This window comes from Schistocerca cancellata, chromosome 1 (assembly GCF_023864275.1).
Source record: "Schistocerca cancellata isolate TAMUIC-IGC-003103 chromosome 1, iqSchCanc2.1, whole genome shotgun sequence".
Taxonomy (NCBI): Eukaryota; Metazoa; Arthropoda; class Insecta; order Orthoptera; family Acrididae; genus Schistocerca; species Schistocerca cancellata.
The window spans coordinates 932,413,408-932,431,747 of NC_064626.1; positions in this window are offsets into that span (position 1 = coordinate 932,413,408).

Sequence of the window (18,340 nt, forward strand, 5' to 3'; positions counted from 1 at the left end):
TATCTAGGCGTAACTATACAGAGCGACCTTAGGTGGACTGACGAAATAAAACCGATAGTGGGAAAAAGCAGACAGCAGACTCAGATTCATCGGAAGAATCTTAAGGAAATGTAACTCATCCCCGATAGAAGCTGCTAATAATGCGCTTGTTCGCCTGATTCTTGAGTACTGTTCATCCATGTGGGATCCCTTTCAGATAGGAGTGATAGAGGAAATAGAGAAGATCCAACGAAAAGCGGTGAGTTTCGTCACGGGATCGTTTAGCTGGCGAGAGAGCGTTACGGAGATGCTAAACAACTCCACTGGCAGACGTTACAAGAGAGGTGTTCTGAATCACGGAGAGATTACTATTGTAATTTCGGGACAGCGCTTTTCAGCAGCAGGTGGACAACATATTACTTCCTCCCACTTACATCTCACGTACTGACCACGAGGAGAAAATTCGAGAAATTATAGTCAATACAGAGGTTTACAGACAATGATTCTTCCCACGTACTATTCGCGAGTTGAACAGGGTTGGAGGGATCAGATATGGCATCGAAAGTACCTTCCGCCACACACCATTAGGTGGCTTGCGGAGTATGATATAGATGCAGTGATTGGCTTAGAAGGCAATCGCCTGTGCCTCCCGCCACTTCTCTACGCTGGTCAGCAGTTCGTTGTCTGTGCCAAAATGTTGGCTATACATTCAGTGGTTCATGTGAGCGGAGATGAACGTCAGAGGGAGCCAAGTCCGTGCTGTATGGTGGATGATCCAAACACTGCCTATCGAGAACGTTGCAAGGGCGTCCTCATTGCTCCTGCAGTAGGCGTCCGAGAACCGCCATGAAGAACGTGATGCATTTCAGTTCCGTTATGTGAGGTTGCATGAAATAAGACAACGCATCTCAGCAGGCACCGTACTTGCCGAGAGAGACTTTTGTTACAGGAATCTTAACGTGCTCGCTGTTTGCTCAGTATTGAAAATAGCGACGTGACGCCATCGACAGGCATGCTAGAGACACTGCCTAAAACACCTGTGCAAAACTTGATCGGATTTCCACTGCAGTTTTCGGAGTAGCTCTCGTAGTAATCCATACAAATAAAGAAAATTTCATGTGGGGTCTTGACATCACGAGTTTTCAGTCCTAACATAAATAAAGAAATTTAAAACAGGTCGCGTGTCTCCTTTTTATGAATGACAACAATTTTGATCGGACAACCTATCACTAATCCCTTTAAAAACGGTGAGAGATGGTCATGTGGTTCAAATGGCTCTGAGCACTATGGGACTTAACATTTCAGGTCATCAGTCCCCTAGAACTTAGAACTACTGAAACCTAACCAACCTAAGGACATCACACACATCCATGCCCGAAACAGGATTCGAACCTGCTACCGTAGCGGCCGCGCTGTTTCAGACTGAAGCGCCTAGAACCGCTCGGCGATGGTCATGTGATTCTCCACCATTGACGTAGGTCACTCACTAAACTAGCCTCAAGTTACTTGTATGTAATTAGCGCAGTAAGATGGTTTCACTTGGGAACGTAACGAGAGGGACACAAACTAAATGCCGTATTTGGACGTACCCATGACGAAACTGTGATTGAAGTTCCCCAAGTTTGTTGGTGTAGCAACGCGGATTCTCCAGTTCATCTAGAAGCCACGTAATAGAAGAAACAGTGCCCGGAAAACATTCTCAGTGCCTGGATAGACGTGCCTTTACTTCCGCTTTCATGGAAAACTGTCGCCTTAAAAGACGGCAGCAACTGTTTCCACAGGGCTGATCATATATGTTGCTAATTTGATTAAGAATCAAATATTTTAGTATACTTGGTTTTAATTTCAGCACACGGCACAACATTAAACAGACGGTAAAACGTAGCACTCAAATCCCTGGAGTATGGTAGTTCTACGGGATCTAGTCATTAATGAGTTGCTTGAGGTAAATGAATGACCTTGGAGCAATGGGAACACCGGTTCCGTTCAATCGCCTAAGTTGAGCACTGTCAGGTTTGGCTAGCATTTGGATGAGTGGCGATCCGGCACTGCTCAGCGTTATTTGCAATCGAGATGCACTCAGCCACTGTGAGGCAAATTGAGGAGCTACTTGACTGAGAAGCAGGAGCTCCGGTCTCGTAAACTGACAACGGCCGGAAGAGCGGTGTGCTGGCCACCCCCCCCCTCCCCCCTCTCCGCATTCAGTGGCACGTGTGAGGTGAGGATGACACGGCTGTCGGTCGGTAGCGTTGGGCCTTTGAGGCCAGTTCGGACAGAGGTTAGTTTTTCTTCAGCTGCATGAGGTATACCTGAATAATGTTATGGACTCAGTTCATTTCCGAATTGCCGCCTTATCAAGGATAACAGGGGTGTCATATGATACCAGCTTAATGTCTGTTAGGAAGGATTACTTTTTGTCCAGTGTCATTATAAACTCATATCTTGGTCTTTGCGGAAGATTTCCAAATGACCCATCCGAGAGTGCTTCACTATCGTTTCTCTCCTTTTTAATGGAGTACTAGTTCATCAAAGTATGAAGGAGAGCTTCTGTGATTTTATAAAAGAGAGGTATTAACTGACTTCAACTTCTGAGTCACGAGGTTCACTCCAATGTTTCACAGAGCTTAGGCCGCAACAGGGAAGGCTCCATCTCAATTCTGCATGCAGTCTCAGGTAGCGAGTGCGTTACGTCACATTTTCGCACAGCGTGCAGATTTCCGTTGAGGAGTGCTTGTGGCTGAGAGCCTTCGAGTCGCATTCTCATAATCATTTCGTAATCTAAACATTACAGTGAGTACTTAAAGGCGTTTGTTACGTGTTCTGTACTAGCGAAATAAATATAAAATGGAGTAAGGTGGCTATATTTTCGCACCTTACAAACACTCCTATACATACTTTGCCATGATCTACGACCACAATTAGGTATCATTTGATAGGTTGTACATCGTATATATGAATATTTAAAGAAGACTGACATTGTCATGTAAGCCTTGTAAGTAATTGTTAACTCTTTTGCATGAAAGGTGATGAAGTGTTTTTATTATCAAAACGGCGTAATGAATGATTGCCTGTACTAGTAGAGGTTGGAACGCCAGTGGAGATGAAACGGAAGGTAGAACGCAAGCGCTGGGTGGAAAAAACCCTCACAGGTGTGTTGGTCTCGCCTGACACTGGAAATAGCAAGATGGACAGTCTGGACACCTGGGCGCGGAAACACAGTAGAGTGGCAGCTGGTCGGTTTTGTAGCTAGGCCAGAGGGATAAACGGGAACTCTGCAAATCTTGGACCCAGTTGAGAGGCACCTCGGAGGTTGGGGTATTTCCAAGGATTTTTACTCAGAAGCGTACCATTGTGTGAGCATAGGTATTACCTGTCAAACATTCCGCGCTGGACTTCAGAAGGTTAAAATATGGTTGGTCGGCGTTCGGAAGCGTCTGTAGAGAGGGAGAGTATTCCGTGGTTTCTTGCAGTTATGAGGGAGGGGAGCCGAGTCTTGTTGGGAAGCCGGCAATGGAGAGGAACAGGTCTTCCGTTTTGTGTGCCTGTGTATGACGGTCGCTCAGTATCAGCTTTGTTGGTACAGACGGACTTGCTGTCTTTGCTTTTAGGGGTGTTATAGTTAAAACGGTTAGGTACTGTACAGTTGCGAACTTATACGATTCTGGACTTCGCCTCCGGGTTTGACGTCGCCGTTGAGTATGCAGCGTCCAGTGATTGAGAGCACTACTTCTGCCTATACTTACGTTGAGACATCATTTGAACTCCTTCCTTGTCGCTGGGAGTTTGTGTTTCTCGTCTGTATAACACAGAGAGAAGAAGACAGTATTAGAAGATATTAGTCAGAGGACCGCCTTCTGCCGTCTTAGTGTTTGAAAGAGTTTTATTCTGTGGCGGGAGTTCTTCCATCGACGCAGACGTGTACAAGAACCATCACTCCGACGCACTGGACGCAGTACATACGGTGATATTGCTAATTGCTTCGCCTTATTAGGGCTATAAAGCTAAACAGCTGTCATCACGCTGGTTTATTTCCACTGAGGTTCCACACCACCGTAGGTCATCTTTGAAAGTAGTGTCTCCTAGTGTTTGGTACATAGATGATGTCAGTCATTTCGCGCAATTTATGTTAGATCGTGTGGCCACAAAAAGGGGCACAGTTGAGAAATTGATCAGCAATTTTTCGTCAGGAAATATAGGCAATTGTAGCATATTGGGTTTTCTAAACTACAATAAATCTATAATGAGAAAAAAACGTTTATCATTTAGTAGTATTAGTTGTCTTAATCATTCATTTATGTTTAGGATGTAATTTATATGTTAAAGAGCATTAAGACATCTGCTTCAGGGGGTAGTCAGACAGGGACAAATCATCATTCTAGCGTTCAGTATTTTCCGTTGCGACCATGCATTTTACACCCGCCTTGAATAGTATCTTGAAATAGAACTGATAGCTTTAGGCTACAATATTAAAGAAAGTGATTTATCTGTTCATTTATACCGTGCAAGCAACATTGTGGTGTGATCGGTGGAGGGTACTTTATGTACCACTGTAACTCTCTCAATTTCCAGTTACAGTCACGTATGGTTCGCAGGAAGAAAGATTTCCAGTAAGCGTCCATGTGCGCTTGAATCTCTCTAACTTTACTTCATTGTGTGTTGCGAGATATGCGTAGGGAAACCGGAATACGATGACTGTTAGGAAAGTAAGGAACGATCTGTCGCAAATGAAAACCACAGTGGCAATCAGAACTGTTTTATTTGAAACACTTAAATACACTTTACAGCTCATTCTGTACATGGTCAGGAAAGGGAAGAGAGAAGATGAGCAACATGTAAACCAAGAATATTATACAACTGGAATATATCATGAACAAAAGAGGCGAGTCACAGATCAAATATGACTCTGAACTGAATTTCGCAGAGTTAAATTTTCTGACATTTTCCACAGAAAATATATGTGAGCTAGAGGTCTGACATTTTTCGTGTTTCAGACTGCTTTCTGGATAAAAGTAAACTATAGACTTGTAACAACAACAACTGTACATATGATAAATTTTTTTTCTTTCTGAATTTCGAGAGATTAATGTAAGCAATGTTTTGAATTTCTTTTTCTTTTCGTGTCATGTTAAAGAAACTGTGAGCAACTTTCGAAATGAATATTATTATTTATGTTAGATTTCAAGTAATGTGGTAATCAAAGGGAAGTGTATTTAATGTTAAAACTAATGTAAGATGTGAAAATTGTATTTATACGCTTGGTCCATACGTAGGAAAGGTATTAATATATGTGTAGTAGAAAACCTGTGGTGAATACCCTACCTGTAGGGGAGTGGGAAAAGGTGGAGGCAGGCGAGTGCGGGAAAACGCACACTGGCGCGGTTCGGCACAACGGGCTCAGTGTTACAGTCGGAGTTGGGCATCGGTCAGAGGAACACGTACCGTATCGAGGAGGCTAGTCAGGAAAAGTGGATTCCATTGAGCCTCGGATGTGCCGATCCCGACGACTACATGGCATGGTTATATTCTTAGGCACAAAATTGGAAAGATTACGACGCTAAGAAGAAGGAAAGTGCCGATGCAGTGAGAGCCTTAGCCGTGCTTGTATGTGTGCTGTGCTTCTCGCTATCTCGCTGCCTGCTATCCGCCGCACCGACTTGCACAGGTCAAACATTTAATTCATCTTTAGAATTGTATCTGTGTGGTCCAGTGTCGAAAATGTTTCTAACTGTTCAATAATAATGTGACTTTTACCAGAATTGCCCTAACAATTAATCATCCTTATCACTGACCTAGACAGGGTCCTTACCTCATATTGTGCAACCCGAGTATCCCGAACTGAAAGTTTAAAGTTAGTGTTAATGAGAATTATCAGCAGACAAATCTATGATATAAAGAAGTTTAAAGTTCTGTGTGTTAATGCAAATGTTAGTAAAGAACAACAGTTTGACTAAATTGGAAGATAATTTTTTGAATTGAGCTAGCAATGACACTTAATTAATTTGAGACAGAAAGAATGATAGTTAAATAATCCAGAAGTGAGACAAAAGAGTAGTAATCCATAGGTTAATAATTCTGAGTGTTAATTTACCTTCCATACTTAATAGTTTCAGTATAACGACCATAACAGTTTCAGGGCCCCCCTTCTCTTGTCCATTCTTTCAAACCTTGAAGTGTACTGATCAGATTTGACCAGCAAAGTTAAGTTCCATATTAAACTTAAGTGTATTAGTGTTTATCCATCCTTAATAGTGACATTGTATGTGTACTTTCAAGATTGCTAATTCTAGGGTAATCTATGCGCTATTTCAGTCTGATCAATATACAAAATGCAGTTCGTAGTAATCATTGCAGTGTGGTGTTGTGTATTTATAGCTCGTCCAAATTAGTACAAAAGGAGAAAACTTTAGTTCAGTGGATTTTTCCGGTTCCAAACTTTGCCATAAAACGCAACATTACTACGTGTTATTATGCTTGTACATGCACCCACTTGTACAAGGAAAAACTCACTCAATGCCTAATTAGGCTGGCGACCGTATTATTAATCATTGGTAGTATCTACTGTGTGTACTTCTTGTCCATGCGAACGAGTAATTATACTTTACATTTGCTTGACGCATCACTGTAGTTACTGACTGGATATAAGTCCGAATTGCTTCCAATTACGTACACGCGGTCAACTTACGTACTAAAATCCTTGTTTATAAGGTGAAGCCTTACAAGTGGCTTCCCGGTGACAGGACTCGAAAAGCAATAATATTTAGCAAAGTAAATTGCAGTGTGCGTCAAGTATAGTAGTGTGGTGCAATTGGCATTTAGTATGGACAGAAACGTAGACGGGGTAGATGCGCCAAGTGAAATGGAGAATGCGGCTGGCAGTAGCTGGAGTTTACGCGGCCAGATAACAGATGGCGTTAGCGGAAGACAATTGGCGTACATACAATACCATGAACACGTCAACGAACAGATTGAAATGTCGAGATCGTCTCGAACACAGCAAGGGACAAAACAGGAAGTAGAGGGTGACTTTGTAGATGATAGTGGGTACGTGAACGAATCCACTGACATATTTGATTCACCACAGATAAAGAAAGAACCGAAAGAAACTTATGAAGTAGGACCGGAACACACGGATTCCGTAGAACAAAACAGTGTAAAAATTTTAAGCATGAACGACTTATTTGAACAATTAACCAAACAAATTGCAGGACAGACTGAGCAACTTAAAACACAGAGCCATCAGCTCAAAACACACATTGACGAGCAACTCAAAACACAGAACGAGCAGCTTAAAACACACGTTAATCAGCAGCTCAAAACTCAAAGTGATCAGATTAAAGCACAGGTTGAAGGACAGGGAATTAAAATTAGTAAACAAATAGAACAGGTAGAACAAAAAATGAGTAATTTAAGTGCTGTGGTAAACAATATGAAATTTGAAATTGATACCATTAACAAAAATATGGGTACTATGCAGGAGGAAATTGGAAACATTAATAGTAGATTCGATGTTGAAATTCTCAACATCCAAGAGAAAGTAGAACCTCTGGTTGAAACTAAGGTAGACGAAAAAGTTTTCGGTCTTAAAACTGAGATCATAAACGAATGTCAACACGGAATATCACAGTTGAAAAAGGTAGTTTTAGACACTGAAAGGGATTTAGGTAAAAAAGTAACCGGATGTGTTCAAAATTGTGAACAAAATACTACGAAAATTCAAGGCAGAATTTTCGATCTGGAGAGCAAAATTAAAGATAGGCCTGGTGTTGTCTGTAATGGCACACCAATTACGAAGCTATTAGAAGGTGAGGAACGCTTCGATCCAGCCAAGAAACATAACGGGTGGCAGCCGTTAGATTTTATCAAAAATTGCGAGAGAGTATTTCCTGAGCACTTGTCTGATCAGGAAAAGATAAATGTAGTAATTAGCGCCTTAGCAGGTGACGCTAAGCGCTGGGGAATAAATTTAAATACCGAACGAATGACGTTCGAAGAATTTAGGCAAAGATTTACAGAAGAATATTGGTCTGAACAAAAGCAGGACCATTTATGGCGCGAGTTCATCTTGGCCAAACAGCATGATAACAGGGGCAGGAATTCTTTGAAAGATTTCTGTGAGTATTGGTACCGGAAATTGACGCATTTAAGAGGCCGAAGATGAGATTCAGAAATTATCTGGGAGCTATATAAAAAGCTTCCAGAAGATTCAAAGAGGTATGTAGGAAGCAATCATCGCAGCTTCCAAGCATTTCTCGAAATAGTCGAAGACGAAGATCATTGGCGCGAAAGTCGTGCCAATTATCAAAATTTTGGTAACCGTAATAACCGAAACAATGACGAAAGAAATGACGGCGATGGATTTCGCGTCAATGTAATACAGAGAGGAAGAGGCAGAGGAAATTATCCAGGTCGCGGTAGAGGGTATACCGCGCAAAATAATAACGACGCGGGAAACTAATTTCTGCGAACGTTGCAGGCCAAATGGAAGCGGACCATACATACCGGCCCCAATTTAAGAAAAGATACCGGACCGACCGTAATGTAATGAGACAGGCTAGAGGCAGGCGTGAAACGACGCAACGTGTTGTGGCGAAACAAGCGTCAGGTGCGAGCCAGAATGAGTCATCTCTGCCGCACAGAGCGCTACATGTTAACAGGCGAGTGGAGCATCAGAGGGCAACGACCCAGCCTAGCAGAACATCTGTTCGGAAAGAAGCCGCTAGCAGTATGGCAGCAGTAGGTACGAACATAGCTGTCAGAGCTAATGAAAATTTTACAAGTGATAATTCCGTGGCAAAGGAAACAATAAATGAGACTGTGAGTACACGGAGAGGTGCGGTTAGCAGTGTTTGCAATGAGGTAAAAGGCGATAATGAATTAGCAGAAGTAACTGATTGGCGTGTGCAGATCGACGATCTGTACAAGGGCCTAAAGCAATGTGAGTGGGAGGATTTTAAGAAGGATATGAGGCGAAGAAATTAGTTGATAGAAAAGGAAATGATAGGGACGTCAATAAGGTGACGTGGCCCGAATTGGAAGAGGAGAGAATAAATAGCGCCGCGCAAAGTACGCGTGCCGCCAATAGGACGCAGATTAATGATAGGAAGGAGTTGGAGGATGAAATCCTCAGCATTGACGAAGAAATAACTTCTGCTAACAATCTGCCAATAGTACAAGCTGCTACCGAGAGGCACCGTGGAGAAGGGGTAGATGATTACATGAAAGTAATTAACGTCCACGAGGATTACACTGAATATGAAGTCACAGTAGATGTAAATAAAGCTGATGATGAAGCCGTTTGGCCAAAAGAGGAGATTGAATTAAAATCCAAGCCTGACGACAATACAGAGGAAGAACTTAGTGCCTGTCTCAGAAAAGCTTTTATGTTAGAACCTGAAAGCGATCCAGAATGGTCGGATTCCGATGATAGTTCAGATGATGAAAGGTACGCAAATACAGACGAAAATGAATATACTAACTTTCCCTATTGTGCAAAAGTAGCGTACGTAAGTGAATCTGGTGGTGAGGAAGAGAGTAGTGGTGACTCTAGTGAAGATGAATTTTCAGGGGTAAGAGAAAGTGAATATACTTTTACTGAAAGAGGGTATGAGAAAATTAGTAAAAATAGTAGGAATGCAGTTAATTACGATATTGTACCTAATGATGAAGAAGTTTCAAAACAAAATCCAGACGTTGAAACAGAACAAAGAAATAAAGAACCACCTGACGACTCAGTGTTTATTTTGCGAAGAGTTCAAGTAAGCAAAGACTTTGAACTCCAGAGGCCTAAAAAGCCACCAGACTTATGTGACTGTTTTATGAACCATAAAAGACTGCCTTGTTAATAAAGAGACTGGGGGCAGGGTGCTGTATTTGTATATATTATTATTATTATGCATGACTTTATTATTACTGTAACTCAGTGTTATCTCAAAGTGAATTATTGTTTTGTTGAATTAGAGCCTGGGGCAGATTTATATCGGATTTTGAGAATGTCATGAACACATTACATCATGAAACTACAGGATTCCCACCGGAACAAATTTTGTTAGGCAGAGGTAGTAAAAGTTTAATTGAAGAAAAACTAGAGTTTCCACCTTGTACAAGTTTGGGATTGGATCAAAAGAAATAATTGGTGATAAAAAGGGCAAAGCAAAAAGCTGAATCTAGGTCTAGAAGACACGATAAAAATCTAAAAGTTTCAAAATTTAAAATTGGAGATTATGTTCTTTTAAAAACCCATGAAAAGTCTAGTGAACTAAACCATGAAATTTCCAAATTTAAATATATTTATAATGGACAATATATAATACAGAACATGCCACACAATAATGCTTACTACCTGATCTACCCGAAATCCAAAAGACCTTTAGGTGTAAGAAATATTGAGGACCTGAAACTGTATGCTGACGGACGACCACATGGCTGCCCGTGTCGCATGTTGCCAAGCAATGTTGATGCGCAATGACAGCATGAATGGGACTTTCTTTTCATTGGTTGTGACAATGGATGAGACGTGGCTGCCATTTTTCAATCCAGAAACAAAGCGCCAGTCAGCTCAATGGAAGCACACAGATTCACTGCCAGCAGAAAAATTTTGGGTAACCACCAGTGCTGAAAAAATGATGGTGTCCATGTTCTGGGACAGCGAGTGCGTAATCCTTAGCCATTGCGTTCCAAAGGACACTACGGTAACAGGTCCATCCTACGAAAATGTTTTGAAGAACCAATTCCTTCCTGCACTGCAACAAAAACGTCCGGGAAGGGCTGCGCGTGTGATGTTTCACCAAGACAACGCACCTGCACATCGAGCTAACGTTATGCAATAGTTTCTTCGTGATAACAACTTTGAAGTGATTCCTCATGCTCCCTACTCACCTGACCTGGCTCCTAGTGACTTTTGGCTTTTTCCAACAATGAAAGACACTCTCCGTGGCCGCACATTCACCAGCCGTGCTGCTATTGCCTCAGCGATTTTCCAGTGGTCAAAACAGACTCCTAAAGAAGCCTTCGCCGCTGCCATGGAATCATGGCGTCAGCGTTGTGAAAAATGTGTACGTCTGCAGGGCGATTACGTCGAGAAGTAACGCCAGTTTCATCGATTTCGGGTGAGTAGCTAATTAGAAAAAAAATTGGAGGCCTTAGAACTTGAATGCACCTCGTAGGTACAACATTCTTCGTTATTCTTGTCAGTACAACATATTTTTTCTAATAATAACTCAATTTCAATTAATACAGCGAAGAATGACAATTTATTTATTTAATTTATCACATGTGCACTCCCACAAAATAAATCCCTACATCCAGTTTGGTGAGATCTGTGAAATGAATGAATGTATGGTCGTCTGCTAACCGCAGATAGTGAATGTGAATATATGATCATCTTTGAGACGATCTTTTGGTCACCTTTGGTGGAACCAAAGAGATGAAATTTACCGGAGCTGTGAGCGCCTGAAATGTGGCTGACCAATACGGTAGCATGGTCTTCCCCCACCGCGACAGAGGTGCGAGATGACCCGAAGAATGGCCATGTTTCAGCACTCTGCCGCTGGATCTAGTGTTGGTAAGACCTGTCTTAAGTGTGCTCCGTAAAGACAAAAGAGTGGAGACATGGTATGCATGTGAAATACTTAAGAGTAGTTTAGAATAATAATTTCTCTATTTCAGGAACTTTTGTGGGGAGAATTAAATATCAAGCTGGTAATATTAAGGGGATCGTAGTAATCTTCGAAAGTGACCAACAGTCACAATGAAACCACGTGTAACAATAAGTTGAAATACTTCTGAGTGCTTAAGTTAAGCTGAATTACTAGCGTGTGTACTATAGGTTGGAAATATTTAAGAAATGGCGTGTGCAGGTCTTGAAATTAGAGACGAGTACTTCCACGTGGTGAGTACTGTGTGAGTCTCAATCTGTGTATGAGACAAAGGATAAAGAGAAGTACTCGTGCATGGTATCAGTTGAGGACTCGCGCGTGTGACGAATATGTTCTTAATATCACTTTGGTGTTATGTTTCAGTGTGACGCTTGATTCAAACTATAATACTCTGAGAGAGAAGCAAGGTGAGTCAGCCGTCTATCCAGCAACGCCACTTGGCTTGCATTGCACAGGAAGACGTGCATATATCCTCCAGAGTTCGTAGTAGGAAAGAAAAGTTACAAAGTGGGGCAGTGTCGTGTGAAACTGGGATGAATTTTAATTGAAGTGGGAAAGCTGAAAGTGATGTGATTATAACGTTGTGACTATTCCTTGTTTTGTATTGTATGTTGACAGTGTGATGTATTTCATGAAATTTAAGTATGTGTGGTTGGCATGGAAGAGTAACAAGATAGTTTCAGAGGCAGTGGGTTATGCATGTTCCTTTTTGTACCACTCGGTCTGGAGGAAAGTTTCGTGATGCTGGGTGTGAGAGTCGAAGTGTGAGATATAGCAAAAGATCCACCATCCTATCCAGAAAGTTCACTGTAGCGTTAAATAATTACGAGACCATAAGATAGAGAATCACCAATGTAAAGCCATGCCCACTGGGCGGAATTTCTCATGTGTTATTGTTGTAGGTTATAGAATTTGTGTGTTCAGGTTATAGAATTTATCGGAATAAATAAGATAGTGAAAAGAAAAAGATTGGTTGCCTTTTCCTTCGAATAGTATGTTGTCATGATACCCAGAATTTATCATGTGTGCGCAATTCATATTCAGTGCGATGGCCGCGTGTTGATCAAAGCCGTTGAATAAGAAAGAAAATGTGGTATTGCCAATGCGTAGTGAACAATCAGAGTTGTGTAAATTTTTAATAGTCAGATGTGCGTTATCCGTTTACGTTGCGTAATATTCAAACAGGAGAATAATTTGTAACTTAATTGTCAGTACTAGAGCTCATGTTACTTGACATAGTATGAGCAAGGCATGTGGGTGTGTGGGTGCCTCTCAGTCTTCACAAGAAAACAGTAACAGATTGTGTGTGAAAAGTAGTGTGATGAAATGGGTGTGGAAACGCTCAACAACAAAAGCTCACATTCTCCTGCAATTTTCTTCTCTCTAAGAGCACGTTCCTTTTTTTTTTTCTTTTTTTTTTTTTCTTAGAGCCATGTAACCTTTATGATAATTGTTAGTATTTTTCCAGGAATTCACAGGCAAGTTGCCGTAACTCTGATGCGCGTATGCTCACGTACCGTTTAAGAGCCCTCCCCCACCCCCCCTCTCTCTCTCTCTCTCTCTCTCTCTCACACACACACACACATACGCGCGCGCAGCGCGGTTTAGGGCACCATGTCACCGACTGAGCGGCCCCTCTCGTCGGAGGTTCGCGAATGGGTATGTTTGTTGTTCTTACTGTAAGTCAGTTTAAGTTAGTTTAACCAGTGTGTAAGTCTACGGACCGATGCCCTCAGCAGTGTGGTCTGCATCTACTACATCTACATTTATACTCCGTAAGCCACCCAACGGTGTGTGGCGGAGGGCACTTTACGTGCCACTGTCATTACCTCCCTTTCCTGTTCCAGTCGCGTATGGTTCGCGGGAAGAACGACTGTCTGAAAGCTTCCGTGCGCGCTCTAATCTCTCTAATTTTACATTCGTGATCTCCTCGGGAGGTATAAGTAGGGGGAAGCAATATATTCGATACCTCATCCAGAAATGCACCCTCTCGAAACCTGGACAGCAAGCTACACCGCGATGCAGAGCGCCTCTCTTGCAGAGTCTGCCACTTGAGTTTGTTAAACATCTCCGTAACGCTATCACGGTTACCAAATAACCCTGTGACGAAACGCGCCGCTCTTCTTTGGATCTTCTCTATCTCCTCCGTCAACCCGATCTGGTACGGATCCCACACTGATGAGCAATACTCAAGTATAGGTCGAACGAGTGTTTTGTAAGCCACCTCCTTTGTTGATGGACTACATTTTGTAAGGACTCTCCCAATGAATTTCAACCTGGTACCCGCCTTACCAACAATTAATTTTATATGATCATTCCACTTCAAATCGTTCCGTACGCATACTCTCAGATATTTTACAGAAGTAACTGCTACCAGTGTTTGTTCCGCTATCATATAATCATACAATAAAGGATCCTTCTTTCTATGTATTCGCAATACATTACATTTGTCTATGTTAAGGGTCAGATGCCACTCCCTGCACCAAGTGCCTATCCGCTGCAGATCTTCCTGCATTTCGCTACAATTTTCTAATGCTGCAACTTCTCTGTATACTACAGCATCATCCGCGAAAAGCCGCATGGAACTTCCGACACTATCTACTAGGTCATTTATATATATATTGTGAAAAGCAATGGTCCCATAACACTCCCCTGTGGCCCGCCAGAGGTTACTTTAACTTCTGTAGACGTCTGTCCATTGATAACAACATGCTGTGTTCTGTTTGCTAAAAACTTTTCAATCCAGCCACACAGTTGGTCTGATATTCCGTAGGCGACAGTGCGGAACTGTATCGAACGCCTTCCGAAAGTCAAGAAAAATAGCATCTACCTGGGAGCCTGTATCTAATATTTTCTGGGTCTCATGAACAAATAAAGCGAGTTGGGTCTCACACGATCGCTGCTTCCGGAATCCATGTTGATTCCCACATAGTAGATTCTGGGTTTCCAAAAACGACATGATACTCGAGCAAAAAACATGTTCTAAAATTCTACAACAGATCGACGTCAGAGATATAGGTCTATAGTTTTGCGCATCTGCTCGACGACCCTTCTTGAAGACTGGGACTACCTGTGCTGTTTTCCAATCATTTGGCACCTTCCGTTCCTCTAGAGACTTGCGGTACACGGCTGTTAGAAGGGGGGCAAGTTCTTTCGCGTACTCTGTGTAGAATCGAATTGGTATCCCGTCAGGTCCAGTGGACTTTCCTCTGTTGAGTGATTCCAGTTGCTTTTCTATTCCTTGGACACTTATTTCGATGTCAGCCATTTTTTCGTTTGTGCGAGGATTTAGAGAAGGAACTGCAGTGCGGTCTTCCTCTGTGAAACAGCTTTACGCGTGTCATCATCTGTTTCAATGCCTTCATCATCCCGGAGTGTCTGGATATGCTGTTTCGAGCCACTTACTGATTTAACGTAAGACCAGAACTTCCTAGGATTTTCTGTCAAGTCAGAACATAGAATTTTACTTTCGAATTCACTGAACGCTTCACGCATAGCCCTCCTCACGCTACCTTTGACATCGTTTAGCTTCTGTTTGTCTGAGAGGTTTTGGCTGCGTTTAAACTTGGAGTAAAGCTCTCTTTGCTTTCGCAGTAGTTTCCTAACTTTGTTGTTGTACCACGGTGGGTTTTTCCCGTCCCTCACAGTTTTACTCGGCACGTACCTGTCTAAAACGCATTTTACGATTGCCTTGAACTTTTTCCATAAACACTCCACAGTGTCAGTGTCGGAACAGAAATGTTCGTTTTGATCTGTTACGAATTCACACACACACACACCATTTGTAGGGTAATAGAAGACTAAATGAAATTTGAAAACCAGTAGCAGAGTCGTATCAATGCACGTATTGTGATAGCTGTACTTGCACTGTAGAGACGTATCTTTGTGGCAGTTCCACTTACATTTAGAAGAATTAACGTTTAATGGTTGTTACGTCAAAATAACAAAGTGTGAGTGAACATATACGTGCCTCTGTGGACTGTCTGCTCCGATCTTGAGGTACCCACTTCGCCAGCAAGGTACCCCGACCTGTACCCTATAGAACATGTGTGTGTGACCAATTCTAATGTAACTCCGTCGTACTGCCAAATTCCACGATATCAAGCTCTAGTTACAATTTTGGTCCATCTTGCCTCAGGAGAGGATACGACGGTGTTGTGAAGCACTCACCAATCGAATCAAAGCATGCGTCGATACCAAATGGTGTGCAACTTCCTACTCATAAGTGTGCTCATATTGCCAAGTTCTTTGTATATTTTACTTGATTTTGTAAGCACCGAAATGACATCCATACCCACTCAAACCGTGAAATTTCATTTCCTCCTCCTTCTCTTCTGGAGATTTCCCTTCTTTCGTCAGGCAGTGTGTTTGTAGGTATCGTTACACAGACCGCGTAGTCGAGAAACCTGTCGTTTCGAGAGACGTCTAAGACGGATTAAGAGATTACACACATGCAAATTACGTGCAAGCCCCGTCAGTTGTACGCACACTCCAGTCGGTCTGCGAGCGCTTTGTGCGTCATCGGCGCCTGCTGGCGTGGGCTGAGCGACTTGTGACGCACGGCGCTTTTACACCGCCAAGTTCTGGCCGCAGCCGGCTCCAAATCTAGTCACTTCACGCCCAGCTGTGACGCCGGACGTCACTCATACGCAGTACTCGTCACTTGCACACGCTGAAATACGCACTAGCTCCCAATTACTGGTAGCACTGCTCAGGGATTGCCTGCAGAGACTAAAGATACGACTTCGAGCTCCGATGAAGCGCCCAGTTCAAATTTGCTAGGATGTATTACACTGCATTCTATGCTGCAGAGTGAGAAAGATACCCAGTAGGCAATAACAAAGAAAAGTTCATTTTTTACTCCTAAAAGACGAGGGTCACACACGTGTAAAGCAATGTTTCAATTGCCATTGCTGTTTTGGTCACTGATTTGATGCTACGCCATCTTACCTTGTGCCTGTTCATCTCAGACTACCTTATGCAACCTGAATACTACCCTCATGTCGTCCACGGTAGACGGCTCTAAGAAACTACGACTGTTTTATGACAATAATAGTTCATAGAGAACAATTATCAGCGTCAGCCACTCTTTTTATGTCGTCCCGCGCCGCGAATCGAGAGTTTACTCTCTCATCTCCAGGTGGAATAATGATACCGTGTTACGTATATGCCAGATAGGTGCACCCATTTGTATGTTGGGGTTTCGTTTTGAATCTGTTCAGGTACACATAGCTCTGCAGTTCTTCATAAATACAAATGTTAACTATAATTTTTCTCACAGAACACGAACCGATAACATAAGAAAACGGAGATGATCCTATTTGTTTGTGCTACTGGTTCGTGTTTTGTGAGGAAAAAACAAAGATGATTTTGAGTATTTATGTCACTGGTTTGTGTTCTGTGCAAAAAATTAAGTTAAAATGAATATTTATGACAAACTGCTGGGTTATGTGAACCTGAACAAATTCAATCTGAAGCCACAACAAATAACTGGCTGCATACAGTTAGCTTATATATAAAACGATACCACTGTTCCACTTGAAGATGAGAGTGTGAACTCTCGAAAAGCTTCGTGGTACGAAACAAAAAAAGTGACCGACGCAGGTAATTGTTTTATTTGAACTATCATTATAACCTCCATACTTCTATGGTAACCATACGGTAAAAAATACCAAACTGATGTTTATGAAATGGTGGATGACTCAGCAGAAGTCCTTTTGGGCTGCTCAGAAAGAAACAGAAGGGCATAATAGTGTGTGTCACTGTTATAAAAGTGAGTCATGCACCTTAAGAAAGGTGAAAACGTACAAACTTCTCCCCAGATCAGGTTTGGATAAGCGATACAACTGACATAATCATTAAACGGAAATATGCCGAATATGTTGTGAAATTGATTCCAAGGCAAACAGTTACACGAAGAACAAGGGTAGCTAAACTTAATTGCCTGAGCCGCTTATAACACCACAACTCTCTGGGTGATCATACATTTTCTACGTGTTTTACGAAGTTTGTTTTATTAGTTGTGCTGAATATTATTCTTGTAAATATGTTGTCAAGTTACAAATGCTATTTTTTATTTAAGGAAGAGAATACGAATGGAATGTTAACATTTTGTAAGTAGAAACGCCGGCCTAGTCAGGGAAAAGGTGTTGTCAAAGAGTAAAAGAAATTGTAAATACATTATCACCAGGCGTGCGAATGCGCCAAGAAAGTAGTAGTTGGGAGTCGCGAGGGGACCATTGTTGTCGTTGGTTGTGTGCATTCGCCGGTGTGGCTACGCAAATGTACGGAGCAGTGAAAACTGAAATGGTTGTTTTGACGGATGTTTAATATGGACAAGCTATGTGTATGGCATTTCCTGGGCACAGTACAAATGTAGCAAGAGTAATTCGCATGCCATCAAGTGTGGCTATGGTATGACAAGAAGATCAACCTGTGCCCTATTTTATCGCTAAATAAAGCCGCTTGACAAACCAACGGCATCATAAAGTGAAGCACGTACTAGACTTTTTATAACTAGAAGTGTAACAGACTGACCAGCGTAGCTGGCATTTTACTGCTTAAATAACATTGATTTCGTGCATATTGTCACGTAAATAATTTTCCTAAGTCGTTATCCAAGTAGTATCAATCCTATCCTCTCGTACGAAACGAGATAATCAGAAAATGAAGTGAACATTAATTTATCAGATTATTAAAACACAATT